We start from the raw sequence: 14,114 nt of genomic DNA, 5'->3' as shown, positions 1-14,114 counted from the left end.
TTGCTTGGGCCTCTCTCCTGGAGGCCCTCTGTCAGACCCAGTGTTGACATGTGGCAAGACGCTCCTATGGGCGCGTCTTGCTTGGGCCTCTCTCCGGGAGGCGCTCAGTCAGACCGAGTGCTGACATGTGGCAAGACGCTTCTCGGTGCGCGTCTTGCTTGGGCCTCTCTCCTGGAGGCGCTCAGTCAGACCCAGTGGTGACATATGGCAAGACGCTCCTCAGGGAGCGTGTTGCGTGGGCCTCTCTCCTGGAGGCCCTCTGTCAGACCCAGTGTTGACATGTGGCAAGACACTCCTCGGGGCGCGTCTTGCTTGGGCTTCTCTCCTGGAGGCCCTCAGTCAGACCCAGTGTTGACAAGTGTCAAGACGCTCCTCGGGGCACGTCTTGCTTGGGCCTCTCTCCTGGAGGCGCTCAGTCAGACCGAGTGCTGACATGTGGCACGACGCTCCTCGGTGCGCGTCTTGCTTGGGCCTCTTTCCTGGAGGCGCTCAGTCAGACCCTGTGGTGACATATGGCAAGACGCTCCTCGGGGCGCGTGTTGCGTGGGCCTCTCTCCTGGAGGCCCTCTGTCAGACCCAGTGTTTACATGTGGCAAGACACTCCTCAGGGCGCATCTTGCTTGGGCTTCTCTCCTGGAGGCCCTCAGTCAGACCCAGTGTTGACAAGTGTCAAGACGCTCCTCGGGGCACGTCTTGCTTGGGCCTCTCTCCTGGAGGCGCTCAGTCAGACCCATTGTTGACATGTGGCAAGACGCTCCTCGGGGCGCGTCTTGCTTGGGCTTCTCTCCTGGAGGCCCTCAGTCAGACCCATTGTTGACATGTGGCAAGACGCTCCTCGGGGCGCGTCTTGCTTGGGCTTCTCTCCTGGAGGCCCTCTGTCAGACCCAGTGTTGACATGTGGCAAGACGCTCCTAGGGGCACGTCTTGCTTGGCTCTCTCTCCTGGAGGCGCTCAGTCAGACCGAGTGCTGACATGTGGCAAGATGCTCCTCGGGGCGCGTCTTGCTTGGGCCTCTCTCCTGGAGGCGCTCAGTCAGACCCAGTGGTGACATATGGCAAGACGCTCCTCGGGGCGCGTATTGCTTGGGCCTCTCTCCTGGAGGCCCTCTGTCAGACCCAGTGTTGACATGTGGCAAGACACTCCTCGGGGCACGTCTTGCTTGGGCTTCTCTCATGGAGGCCCTCAGTCAGACCCAGTGTTAACAAGTGTCAAGACACTCCTCGGGGCGCGTCTTGCTTGGGCCTCTCTCCTGGAGGCGCTCAGTCAGACCGAGTAGTGACATGTGGCATGACGCTCCTCGGGGCGCGTCTTGCTTGAGCCTCTCTGCTAGAGGCGCTCAGTCAGACCCAGTGGTGACATGTGGCAAGACACTCCTCGGGTCGTGTCTTGCTTTGGCCTCTCTCCTGGAGGCCCTCTGTCAGACCCAGTGTTGACATGTGGCAAGACGCTTCTCGGGGCGAGTCTTGCTTGGGCCTCTCTCATGGAGGCCCTCAGTCAGACCCAGTGTTGACAAGTGTCAAGACGCTCCTCGGGGCACGTCTTGCTTGGGCCTCTCTCCTGGAGGCGATCAGTCAGACCCATTGTTGACATGTGGCATGACGCTCCTCGGGGCGCGTCTTACTTGGGCCTCTCTCCTGGAGGCGCTCAGTCAGACCCAGTGTTGACATGTGGCAAGACGCTCCTCGGGGCGCGTATTGCTTGGGCCTCTCTCCTGGAGGCCCTCTGTCAGACCCAGTGTTGACATGTGGCAAGACACTCCTCGGGGCACGTCTTGCTTGGGCTTCTCTCATGGAGGCCCTCAGTCAGACCCAGTGTTAACAAGTGTCAAGACACTCCTTGGGGCGCGTCTTGCTTGGGCCTCTCTCCTGGAGGCGCTCAGTCAGACCGAGTAGTGACATGTGGCAAGACGCTCCTCGGGGCGCGTCTTGCTTGGTTCTCTCTCCTAGAGGCGCTCAGTCAGACCCAGTGGTGACATGTGGCAAGACCCTCCTCGGGGCGCGTCTTGCTTGGGCCTCTCTCCTGGAGGCCCTCTGTCAGACCCAGTGTTGACATGTTGCAAGACGCTTCTCGGGGCGCGTCTTGCTTGGGCCTCTCTCACGGAGGCCCTCAGTCAGACCCAGTGTTGACAAGTGTCAAGACGCTCCTCGGGGCGCGTCTTGCTTGGGCCTCTCTCCTGGAGGCGCTCAGTCAGACCCAGTGTTGACATGTGGCAAGACGCTCCTCGGGGCGCGTCTTACTTGGGCCTCTCTCCTGGAGGCCCTCAGTCAGACCCAGTGTTGACATGTGGCAAGACGCTCCTCGGGGCGCGTCTTGCTTGGGCCTCTCTCCTGGAGGCTCTCAGTCAGACCCAGTGGTGACATGTGGCAAGACGCTCCTCGGGGCGCGTCTTGCTTGGGCCTCTCTCCTGGAGGCGCTCAGTCAGAACGAGTGCTGACATGTGGCAAGACGATCCTCGGGGCGCGTCTTGCTTGGGCCTCTCTCCTAGAGGCGCTCAGTCAGACCCAGTGTTGACATGTGGCAAGACGCTCCTCGGGGCGCGCCTTACTTGGGCCTCTTTCCTGGAGGCCCTCAGTCAGACCCAGTGTTGACATGTGGCAAGACGCTTCTCGGGGCGCGTCTTGCTTGGGCCTCTCTCACGGAGGCCCTCAGTCAGACCCAGTGTTGACAAGTGTCAAGACGCTCCTCGGGGCGCGTCTTGCTTGGGCCTCTCTCCTGGAGGCGCTCAGTCAGACCCAGTGTTGACATGTGGCAAGACGCTCCTCGGGGCGCGTCTTACTTGGGCCTCTCTCCTGGAGGCCCTCAGTCAGACCCAGTGTTGACATGTGGCAAGACGCTCCTCGGGGCGCGTCTTGCTTGGGCCTCTCTCCTGGAGGCGCTCAGTCAGACCCAGTGTTGACATGTGGCAAGACGCTCCTCGGGGCGCGTATTGCTTGGGCCTCTCTCCTGGAGGCCCTCTGTCAGACCCAGTGTTGACATGTGGCAAGACACTCCTCGGGGCACGTCTTGCTTGGGCTTCTCTCATGGAGGCCCTCAGTCAGACCCAGTGTTAACAAGTGTCAAGACACTCCTTGGGGCGCGTCTTGCTTGGGCCTCTCTCCTGGAGGCGCTCAGTCAGACCGAGGAGTGACATGTGGCAAGACGCTCCTCGGGGCGCGTCTTGCTTGGGCCTCTCTCCTAGAGGCGCTCAGTCAGACCCAGTGGTGACATGTGGCAAGACCCTCCTCGGGGCGCGTCTTGCTTGGGCCTCTCTCCTGGAGGCCCTCTGTCAGACCCAGTGTTGACATGTTGCAAGACGCTTCTCGGGGCGCGTCTTGCTTGGGCCTCTCTCACGGAGGCCCTCAGTCAGACCCAGTGTTGACAAGTGTCAAGACGCTCCTCGGGGCGCGTCTTGCTTGGGCCTCTCTCCTGGAGGCGCTCAGTCAGACCCAGTGTTGACATGTGGCAAGACGCTCCTCGGGGCGCGTCTTACTTGGGCCTCTCTCCTGGAGGCCCTCAGTCAGACCCAGTGTTGACATGTGGCAAGACGCTCCTCGGGGCGCGTCTTGCTTGGGCCTCTCTCCTGGAGGCTCTCAGTCAGACCCAGTGGTGACATGTGGCAAGACGCTCCTCGGGGCGCGTCTTGCTTGGGCCTCTCTCCTGGAGGCGCTCAGTCAGAACGAGTGCTGACATGTGGCAAGACGATCCTCGGGGCGCGTCTTGCTTGGGCCTCTCTCCTAGAGGCGCTCAGTCAGACCCAGTGTTGACATGTGGCAAGACACTCCTCGGGGCGCGTCTTACTTGGGCCTCTCTCCTGGAGGCCCTCAGTCAGACCCAGTGTTGACATGTGGCAAGACGCTTCTCGGGGCGCGTCTTGCTTGGGCCTCTCTCACGGAGGCCCTCAGTCAGACCCAGTGTTGACAAGTGTCAAGACGCTCCTCGGGGCGCGTCTTGCTTGGGCCTCTCTCCTGGAGGCTCTCAGTCAGACCCAGTGGTGACATGTGGCAAGACGCTCCTCGGGGCGCGTCTTGCTTGGGCCTCTCTCCTGGAGGCGCTCAGTCAGAACGAGTGCTGACATGTGGCAAGACGATCCTCGGGGCGCGTCTTGCTTGGGCCTCTCTCCTGGAGGCGCTCAGTCAGACCCAGTGTTGACATCTGGCAAGACGCCCCTCGGGGCGCGTCTTGCTTGGGCCTCTCTCCTGGAGGCGCTCAGTCAGACCGAGTGCTGACATGTGGCAAGACGCTCCTCGGGGCGCGTCTTGCTTGGGCCTCTCTCCTGGAGGCCCTCTGTCAGACCCAGTGTTGACATGTGGCAAGATGCTCCTCGGGGCGCGTCTTGCTTGGGCCTCTCTCCTGGAGGCCCTCAATCAGACGCAGTGTTGACACGTGGCAAGACGCTCCTCGGGGCGCGTCTTGCTTGGGCCTCTCTCCTGGAGGCGCTCAGTCAAACCGAGTAGTGACATGTGGCATGACGCTCCTCGGGGCGCGTCTTGCTTGGGCCTCTCTCCTAGAGGCACTCAGTCAGACCCAGTGGTGACATGTGGCAAGACGCTCATCGGGGCGAGTCTTGCTTGGGCCTCTCTCCTGGAGGCCCTCTGTCAGACCCAGTGTTGACATGTGGCAAGACGCTCCTCGGGGCGCGTCTTGCTTGGGCCTCTCTCATGGAGGCCCTCAGTCAGACCCAGTGTTGACAAGTGTCAAGACGCTCCTCGGGGCGCGTCTTGCTTGGGCCTCTCTCCTGGAGGCACTCAGTCAGACCCATTGTTGACATGTGGCAAGACGCTCCTCGGGGCGCGTCTTGCTTGGGCTTCTCTCCTGGAGGCCCTCAGTCAGACCCATTGTTGACATGTGGCAAGACGCTCCTCGGGGCGCTTCTTGCTTGGGCCTCTCTCCTGGAGGCGCTCAGTCAGACCCAGTGTTGACATGTGGCAAGACTCTACTCGGGGCGCTTCTTGCTTGGGCCTCTCTCCTGGAGGCGCTCAGTCAGACACAGTGATGACATGTGGCAAGACGCTCCTCGGGGCGCGTCTTGCTTGGGCCTCTCTCCTGGAGGCCCTCAATCAGACCCAGTGTTGACACGTGGCAAGATGCTCCTCGGGGCGCGTCTTGCTTGGGCATCTCTCCTGGAGGCGCTCAGTCAGACCGAGTAGTGACATGTGGCATGACGCTCTTCGGGGCGCGTCTTGCTTGGGCCTCTCTCCTGGAGGCGCTCAGTCAGACCCAGTGGTGACATGTGGCAAGACACTCCTCGGGGCGCGTCTTGCTTCGGCCTCTCTCCTGGAGGCCTGCTGTCAGACCCAGTGTTGACATGTGGCAAGACGCTCCTAGGGGCGCGTCTTGCTTGGGCCTCTCTCCTGGAGGCGCTCAGTCAGACCCAGTGGTGACATATGGCAAGACGCTCCTCGGGGCGCGTGTTGCTTGGGCCTCTCTCCTGGAGGCCCTCTGTCAGACCCAGTGTTGACATGTGGCAAGACACTCCTCGGGGCGCGTCTTGCTTGGGCTTCTCTCATGGAGGCCCTCAGTCAGACCCAGTGTTGACAAGTGTCAAGACACTCCTCGGGGCGCGTCTTGCTTGGGCTTCTCTCATGGAGGCGCTCAGTCAGACCCAGTGTTGACAAGTGTCAAGACACTCCTCGGGGCGCGTCTTGCTTGGGCCTCTCTCCTGGAGGCGCTCAGTCAGACCCAGTGTTGACATGTGGCAAGACGCTCCTAGGGGCGCGTCTTGCTTGGGCCTCTCTCCTGGAGGCGCTCAGTCAGACCGAGTGCTGACATGTGGCAAGACGCTCCTCGGGGCGCATCTTGCTTGGGCCTCTCTCCTGGAGGCGCTCAGTCAGACCCAGTGGTGACATATGGCAAGACGCTCCTCGGGGGGCGTATTGCTTGGGCCTCTCTCCTGGAGGCCCTCTGTCAGACCCAGTGGTGACATGTGGCAAGACACTCTTCGGGGCACGTCTTGCTTGGGCCTCTCTCCTGGAGGCGCTAAGTCAGACCCAGTGGTAACATGTGGCTAGACGCTCCTCGGGGCACGTATTGCTTGGGCCTCTCTCCTGGAGGCCCTCTGTCATACCCAGTGTTGACGTGTGGCAAGACGCTCCTAGGGGCGCGTCTTGCTTGGGCCTCTCTCCTGGAGGCGCTCAGTCAGACCGAGTGCTGACGTGTGGCAAGACGCTCCTCGGGGCGCGTCTTGCTTGGGCCTCTCTCCTGGAGGCGCTCAATCAGACCCAGTGGTGACATATGGCAAGACGCTCCTCGGGGCGCGTGTTGCTTGGGCCTCTCTCCTGGAGGCCCTCTGTCAGACCCAGTGTTGACATGTGGCAAGACGCTCCTCGGGGCGCGTCTTGCTTGGGCCTCTCTCCTGGAGGCGCTCAGTCAGACCCAGTGTTGACATGTGGCAAGACGCTCCTAGGGGCGCGTCTTGCTTGGGCCTCTCTCCTGGAGGCGCTCAGTCAGACCGAGTGCTGACATGTGGCAAGACGCTCCTCGGGGCGCGTCTTGCTTGGGCCTCTCTCCTGGAGGCGCTCAGTCAGACCCAGTGGTGACATGTGGCAAGACACTCCTCGGGGCGCGTATTGCTTGGGCCTCTCTCCTGGAGGCCCTCAGTCAGACCCAGTGTTGACAGGTGGCAAGACACTCCTCGGGGCGCGTCTTGCTTGGGCCTCTCTCCTGGAGGCCCGTTGTCAGACCCAGTGTTGACATGTGGCAAGACGCTCCTAGGGGCGCATCTTGCTTGGGCCTCTCTCCTGGAGGCACTCAGTCAGACCGAGTGCTGACATGTGGCAAGACGCTCCTCGGGGCGCGTCTTGCTTGGGCCTCTCTCCTTGAGGCGCTCAGTCAAACCCAGTGGTGACATATGGCAAGACGCTCCTCGGGGCGCGTGTTGCTTGGGCCTCTCTCCTGGAGGCCCTCTGTCAGACCCAGTGTTGACATGTGGCAAGACACTCCTCGGGGCGCGTCTTGCTTGGGCCTCTCTCCTGGAGGCGCTCAGTCAGACCCAGTGTTGACATGTGGCAAGACGCTCCTAGGGGCGCGTCTTGCCTGGGCCTCTCTCCTGGAGGCGCTCAGTCAGACCGAGTGCTGACATGTGGCAAGACGCTCCTCGGGGCGCATCTTGCTTGGGCCTCTCTCCTGGAGGCGCTCAGTGAGACCCAGTGGTGACATATGGCAAGACGCTCCTCGGGGCGCGTATTGCTTGGGCCTCTCTCCTGGAGGCCCTCTGTCAGACCCAGTGGTGACATGTGGCAAGACACTCTTCGGGGCGCGTCTTGCTTGGGCCTCTCTCCTGGAGGCCCTCTGTCAGACCCAGTGTTGACATGTGGCAAGACGCTCCTATGGGCGCGTCTTGCTTGGGCCTCTCTCCTGGAGGCGCTCAGTCAGTTCGAGTGCTGACATGTGGCAAGACGCTCCTCGGTGCGCGTCTTGCTTGGGCCTCTCTCCTGGAGGCGCTCAGTCAGACCCAGTGGTGACATATGGCAAGACGCTCCTCAGGGAGCGTGTTGCGTGGGCCTCTCTCCTGGAGGCCCTCTGTCAGACCCAGTGTTGACATGTGGCAAGACACTCCTCGGGGCGCGTCTTGCTTGGGCTTCTCTCCTGGAGGCCCTCAGTCAGACCCAGTGTTGACAAGTGTCAAGACGCTCCTCGGGGCACGTCTTGCTTGGGCCTCTCTCCTGGAGGCGCTCAGTCAGACCGAGTGCTGACATGTGGCAAGACGCTCCTCGGTGAGCGTCTTGCTTGGGCCTCTTTCCTGGAGGCGCTCAGTCAGACCCTGTGGTGACAAATGGCAAGACGCTCCTCGGGGCGCGTGTTGCGTGGGCCTCTCTCCTGGAGGCCCTCTGTCAGACCCAGTGTTGACATGTGGCAAGACACTCCTCAGGGCGCATCTTGCTTGGTTTTCTCTCCTGGAGGCCCTCAGTCAGACCCAGTGTTGACAAGTGTCAAGACGCTCCTCGGGGCACGTCTTGCTTGGGCTTCTCTCCTGGAGGCCCTCAGTCAGACCCATTGTTGACATGTGGCAAGACGCTCCTCGGGGCGCGTCTTGCTTGGGCTTCTCTCCTGGAGGCCCTCTGTCAGACCCAGTGTTGACATGTGGCAAGACGCTCCTAGGGGCACGTCTTGCTTGGCTCTCTGTCCTGGAGGCGCTCAGTCAGACCGAGTGCTGGCATGTGGCAAAATGCTCCTCGGGGCGCGTCTTGCTTGGGCCTCTCTCCTGGAGGCGCTCAGTCAGACCCAGTGGTGACATATGGCAAAACGCTCCTCGGGGCGCGTATTGCTTGGGCCTCTCTCCTGGAGGCCCTCTGTCAGACCCAGTGTTGACATGTGGCAAGACACTCCTCGGGGCACGTCTTGCTTGGGCTTCTCTCATGGAGGCCCTCAGTCAGACCCAGTGTTAACAAGTGTCAAGACACTCCTCGGGGTGCGTCTTGCTTGGGCCTCTCTCCTGGAGGCGCTCAGTCAGACCGAGTAGTGACATGTGGCATGACGCTCCTCGGGGCGCGTCTTGCTTGAGCCTCTCTGCTAGAGGCGCTCAGTCAGACCCAGTGGTGACATGTGGCAAGACACTCCTCGGGGCGTGTCTTGCTTTGGCCTCTCTCCTGGAGGCCCTCTGTCAGACCCAGTGTTGACATGTGGCAAGACGCTTCTCGGGGCGAGTCTTGCTTGGGCCTCTCTCATGGAGGCCCTCAGTCAGACCCAGTGTTGACAAGTGTCAAGAGGCTCCTCGGGGCACGTCTTGCTTGGGCCTCTCTCCTGGAGGCGATCAGTCAGACCCATTGTTGACATGTGGCATGACGCTCCTCGGGGCGCGTCTTACTTGGGCCTCTCTCCTGGAGGCGCTCAGTCAGACCCAGTGTTGACATGTGGCAAGACGCTCCTCGGGGCGCGTATTGCTTGGGCCTCTCTCCTGGAGGCCCTCTGTCAGACCCAGTGTTGACATGTGGCAAGACACTCCTCGGGGCACGTCTTGCTTGGGCTTCTCTCATGGAGGCCCTCAGTCAGACCCAGTGTTAACAAGTGTCAAGACACTCCTTGGGGCGCGTCTTGCTTGGGCCTCTCTCCTGGAGGCGCTCAGTCAGACCGAGTAGTGACATGTGGCATGACGCTCCTCGGGGCGCGTCTTGCTTGGGCCTCTCTCCTAGAGGCGCTCAGTCAGACCCAGTGGTGACATGTGGCAAGACACTCCTCGGGGCGCGTCTTGCTTGGGCCTCTCTCCTGGAGGCCCTCTGTCAGACCCAGTGTTGACATGTTGCAAGACGCTTCTCGGGGCGCGTCTTGCTTGGGCCTCTCTCACGGAGGCCCTCAGTCAGACCCAGTGTTGACAAGTTTCAAGACGCTCCTCGGGGTGCGTCTTGCTTGGGCCTCTCTCCTGGAGGCGCTCAGTCAGACCCAGTGTTGACATGTGGCAAGACGCTCCTCGGGGCGCGTCTTACTTGGGCCTCTCTCCTGGAGGCCCTCAGTCAGACCCAGTGTTGACATGTGGCAAAACGCTCCTCGGGGCGCGTCTTGCTTGGGCCTCTCTCCTGGAGGCTCTCAGTCAGACCCAGTGGTGACATGTGGCAAGACGCTCCTCGGGGCGCGTCTTGCTTGGGCCTCTCTCCTGGAGGCGCTCAGTCAGAACAAGTGCTGACATGTGGCAAGACGATCCTCGGGGCGCGTCTTGCTTGGGCCTCTCTCCTAGAGGCGCTCAGTCAGACCCAGTGTTGACATGTGGCAAGACGCTCCTCGGGGCGCGTCTTACTTGGGCCTCTCTCCTGGAGGCCCTCAGTCAGACCCAGTGTTGACATGTGGCAAGACGCTTCTCGGGGCGCGTCTTGCTTGGGCCTCTCTCACGGAGGCCCTCAGTCAGACCCAGTGTTGACAAGTGTCAAGACGCTCCTCGGGGCGCGTCTTGCTTGGGCCTCTCTCCTGGAGGCGCTCAGTCAGACCCAGTGTTGACATGTGGCAAGACGCTCCTCGGGGCGCGTCTTACTTGGGCCTCTCTCCTGGAGGCCCTCAGTCAGACCCAGTGTTGACATGTGGTAAGACGCTCCTCGGGGCGCGTCTTGCTTGGGCCTCTCTCCTGGAGGCTCTCAGTCAGACCCAGTGGTGACATGTGGCAAGACGCTCCTCGGGGCGCGTCTTGCTTGGGCCTCTCTCCTGGAGGCGCTCAGTCAGAACGAGTGCTGACATGTGGCAAGACGATCCTCGGGGCGCGTCTTGCTTGGGCCTCTCTCCTGGAGGCGCTCAGTCAGACCCAGTGTTGACATGTGGCAAGACGCCCCTCGGGGCGCGTCTTGCTTGGGCCTCTCTCCTGGAGGCGCTCAGTCAGACCGAGTGCTGACATGTGGCAAGACGCTCCTCGGGGCGCGTCTTGCTTGGGCCTCTCTCCTGGAGGCCCTCTGTCAGACCCAGTGTTGACATGTGGCAAGACGCTCCTCGGGGCGCGTCTTGCTTGGGCCTCTCTCCTGGAGGCCCTCAATCAGACGCAGTGTTGACACGTGGCAAGACGCTCCTCGGGGCGCGTCTTGCTTGGGCCTCTCTCCTGGAGGCGCTCAGTCAAACCGAGTAGTGACATGTGGCATGACGCTCCTCGGGGCGCGTCTTGCTTGGGCCTCTCTCCTAGAGGCGCTCAGTCAGACCCAGTGGTGACATGTGGCAAGACGCTCATCGGGGCGAGTCTTGCTTGGGCCTCTCTCCTGGAGGCCCTCTGTCAGACCCAGTGTTGACATGTGGCAAGACGCTCCTCGGGGCGCGTCTTGCTTGGGCCTCTCTCATGGAGGCCCTCAGTCAGACCCAGTGTTGACAAGTGTCAAGACGCTCCTCAGGGCGCGTCTTGCTTGGGCCTCTCTCCTGGAGGCACTCAGTCAGACCCATTGTTGACATGTGGCAAGACGCTCCTCGGGGCGCGTCTTGCTTGGGCTTCTCTCCTGGAGGCCCTCAGTCAGACCCATTGTTGACATGTGGCAAGACGCTCCTCGGGGCGCTTCTTGCTTGGGCCTCTCTCCTGGAGGCGCTCAGTCAGACCCAGTGTTGACATGTGGCAAGACTCTACTCGGGGCGCTTCTTGCTTGGGCCTCTCTCCTGGAAGCGCTCAGTCAGACACAGTGATGACATGTGGCAAGACGCTCCTCGGGGCGCGTCTTGCTTGGGCCTCTCTCCTGGAGGCCCTCAATCAGACCCAGTGTTGACACGTGGCAAGATGCTCCTCGGGGCGCGTCTTGCTTGGGCATCTCTCCTGGAGGCGCTCAGTCAGACCGAGTAGTGACATGTGGCATGACGCTCTTCGGGGCGCGTCTTGCTTGGGCCTCTCTCCTGGAGGCGCTCAGTCAGACCCAGTGGTGACATGTGGCAAGACACTCCTCGGGGCGCGTCTTGCTTCGGCCTCTCTCCTGGAGGCCTGCTGTCAGACCCAGTGTTGACATGTGGCAAGACGCTCCTAGGGGCGCGTCTTGCTTGGGCCTCTCTCCTGGAGGCGCTCAGTCAGACCGAGTGCTGACATGTGGCAAGACGCTCCTCGGGGCGCGTCTTGCTTGGGCCTCTCTCCTGGAGGCGCTCAGTCAGACCCAGTGGTGACATATGGCAAGACGCTCCTCGGGGCGCGTGCTGCTTGGGCCTCTCTCCTGGAGGCCCTCTGTCAGACCCAGTGTTGACATGTGGCAAGACACTCCTCGGGGCGCGTCTTGCTTGGGCTTCTCTCATGGAGGCCCTCAGTCAGACCCAGTGTTGACAAGTGTCAAGACACTCCTCGGGGCGCGTCTTGCTTGGGCTTCTCTCATGGAGGCGCTCAGTCAGACCCATTGTTGACATGTGGCAAGACGCTCCTCGGGGCGCGTCTTGCTTTGGCTTCTCTCCTGGAGGCCCTCAGTCAGACCCATTGTTGACATGTGGCAAGACGCTCCTCGGGGCGCTTCTTGCTTGGGCCTCTCTCCTGGAGGCGCTTAGTCAGACCCAGTGTTGACATGTGGCAAGACTCTCCTCGGGGCGCTTCTTGCTTGGGCCATCTCCTGGAGGCGCTCATTCAGACCCAGTGTTGACATGTGGCAAGACGCTCCTCGGGGCACATCTTGCTTGGGCCTCTCTCCTGGAGGCACTCAGTCAGACCCAGTGTTGACATGTGGCAAGACGCTCCTCGGGGCGCGTCTTGCTTGGGCCTCTCTCCTGGAGGCACTCAGTCAGACCCAGTGTTGACATGTGGCAAGACGCTCCTCGGGGCGCGTCTTACTTGGGCCTCTCTCCTGGAGGCGCTCAGTCAGACCCAGTGTTGACATGTGGCAAGACGCTCCTCGGGGCGCGCCTTGCTTGGGCCTCTCTCCTGGAGGCTCTCAGTCAGACCCAGTGGTGACATGTGGCAAGACGCTCCTCGGGGCGCGTCTTGCTTGCGCCTCTCTCCTGGAGGCGCTCAGTCAGACCCAGTGTTGACATGTGGCAAGACACTCCTCGGGGTGCGTCTTGCTTGGGCCTCTCTCCTGGAGGCCCTCTGTCAGACCCAGTGTTGACATGTGGCAAGACACTCCTCGGGGCGCGTCTTGCTTGGGCTTCTCTCATGGAGGCCCTCAGTCAGACCCAGTGTTGACAAGTGTCAAGACACTCCTCGGGGCGCATCTTGCTTGGGCCTCTCTCCTGGAGGTGCTCAGTCAGACCCATTGTTGATATGTGGCAAGACGCTCCTCGGGGCGCGTCTTGCTTGGGCTTCTCTCCTGGAGGCGCTCAGTCAGACCGAGTGCTGACATGTGGCAAGACGCTCCTCGGGGCGCGTCTTGCTTGGGCCTCTGTCCTGGAGGCCCTCTGTCAGACCCAGTGTTGACATGTGGCAAGACGCTCCTCGGGGCGCGTCTTGCTTGGGCCTCTCTCCTGGAGGCCCTCAATCAGACGCAGTGTTGACACGTGGCAAGACGCTCCTCGGGGCGCGTCTTGCTTGGGCCTCTCTCCTGGAGGCGCTCAGTCAAACCGAGTAGTGACATGTGGCATGACGCTCCTCGGGGCGCGTCTTGCTTGGGCCTCTCTCCTAGAGGCGCTCAGTCAGACCCAGTGGTGACATGTGGCAAGACGCTCCTCGGGGCGCGTGTTGCTTGGGCCTCTCTCCTGGAGGCGCTCAGTCAGACCCAGTGTTGACATGTGGCAAGACTCTACTCGGGGCGCTTCTTGCTTGGGCCTCTCTCCTGGAGGCGCTCAGTCAGACTCAGTGATGACATGTGGCAAGACGCTCCTCGGGGCACGTCTTGCTTGGGCCTCTCTCCTGGAGGCGCTAAGTCAGACCCAGTGGTAACATGTGGCTAGGCGCTCCTCGGGGCACGTATTGCTTGGGCCTCTCTCCTGGAGGCCCTCTGTCAGACCCAGTGTTGACACGTGGCAAGACGCTCCTCGGGGCGCGTCTTGCTTGGGCCTCTCTCCTGGAGGCCCTCAATCAGACCCAGTGTTGACACGTGGCAAGATGCTCCTCGGGGCGCGTCTTGCTTGGGCCTCTCTCCTGGAGGCGCTCAGTCAGACCGAGTAGTGGCATGTGGCATGACGCTCCTCGGGGCGCGTCTTGCTTGGGCCTCTCTCCTGGAGGCGCTCAGTCAGACCCAGTGGTGACATGTGGCAAGACATTCCTCGGGGCGCGTCTTGCTTCGGCCTCTCTCCTGGAGGCCCGCTGTCAGACCCAGTGTTGACATGTGGCAAGACGCTCCTAGGGGCGCGTCTTGCTTGGGCCTCTCTCCTGGAGGGGCTCAGTCAGACCGAGTGCTGACATGTGGCAAGACGCCCCTCGGGGCGCGTGTTGCTTGGGCCTCTCTCCTGGAGGCCCTCTGTCAGACCCAGTGTTGACATGTGGCAAGACGCTCCTCGGGGCGCGTCTTGCTTGGGCCTCTCTCCTGGAGGCGCTCAGTCAGACCCAGTGTTGACATGTGGCAAGACGCTCCTAGGGGCGCGTCTTGCTTGGGCCTCTCTCCTGGAGGCGCTCAGTCAGACCGAGTGCTGACATGTGGCAAGACGCTCCTCGGGGCGCGTCTTGCTTGGGCCTCTCTCCTGGAGGCGCTCAGTCAGACCCAGTGGTGACATATGGCAAGACACTCCTCGGGGCGCGTATTGCTTGGGCCTCTCTCCTGGAGGCCCTCAGTCAGACCCAGTGTTGACAGGTGGCAAGACACTCCTCGGGGCGCGTCTTGCTTGGGCCTCTCTCCAGAAGG

This window comes from Nothobranchius furzeri, chromosome 3, assembly GCF_043380555.1.
Source record: "Nothobranchius furzeri strain GRZ-AD chromosome 3, NfurGRZ-RIMD1, whole genome shotgun sequence".
Lineage (NCBI taxonomy): Eukaryota > Metazoa > Chordata > Actinopteri > Cyprinodontiformes > Nothobranchiidae > Nothobranchius > Nothobranchius furzeri.
This window is presented reverse-complemented; position numbering follows the sequence as displayed.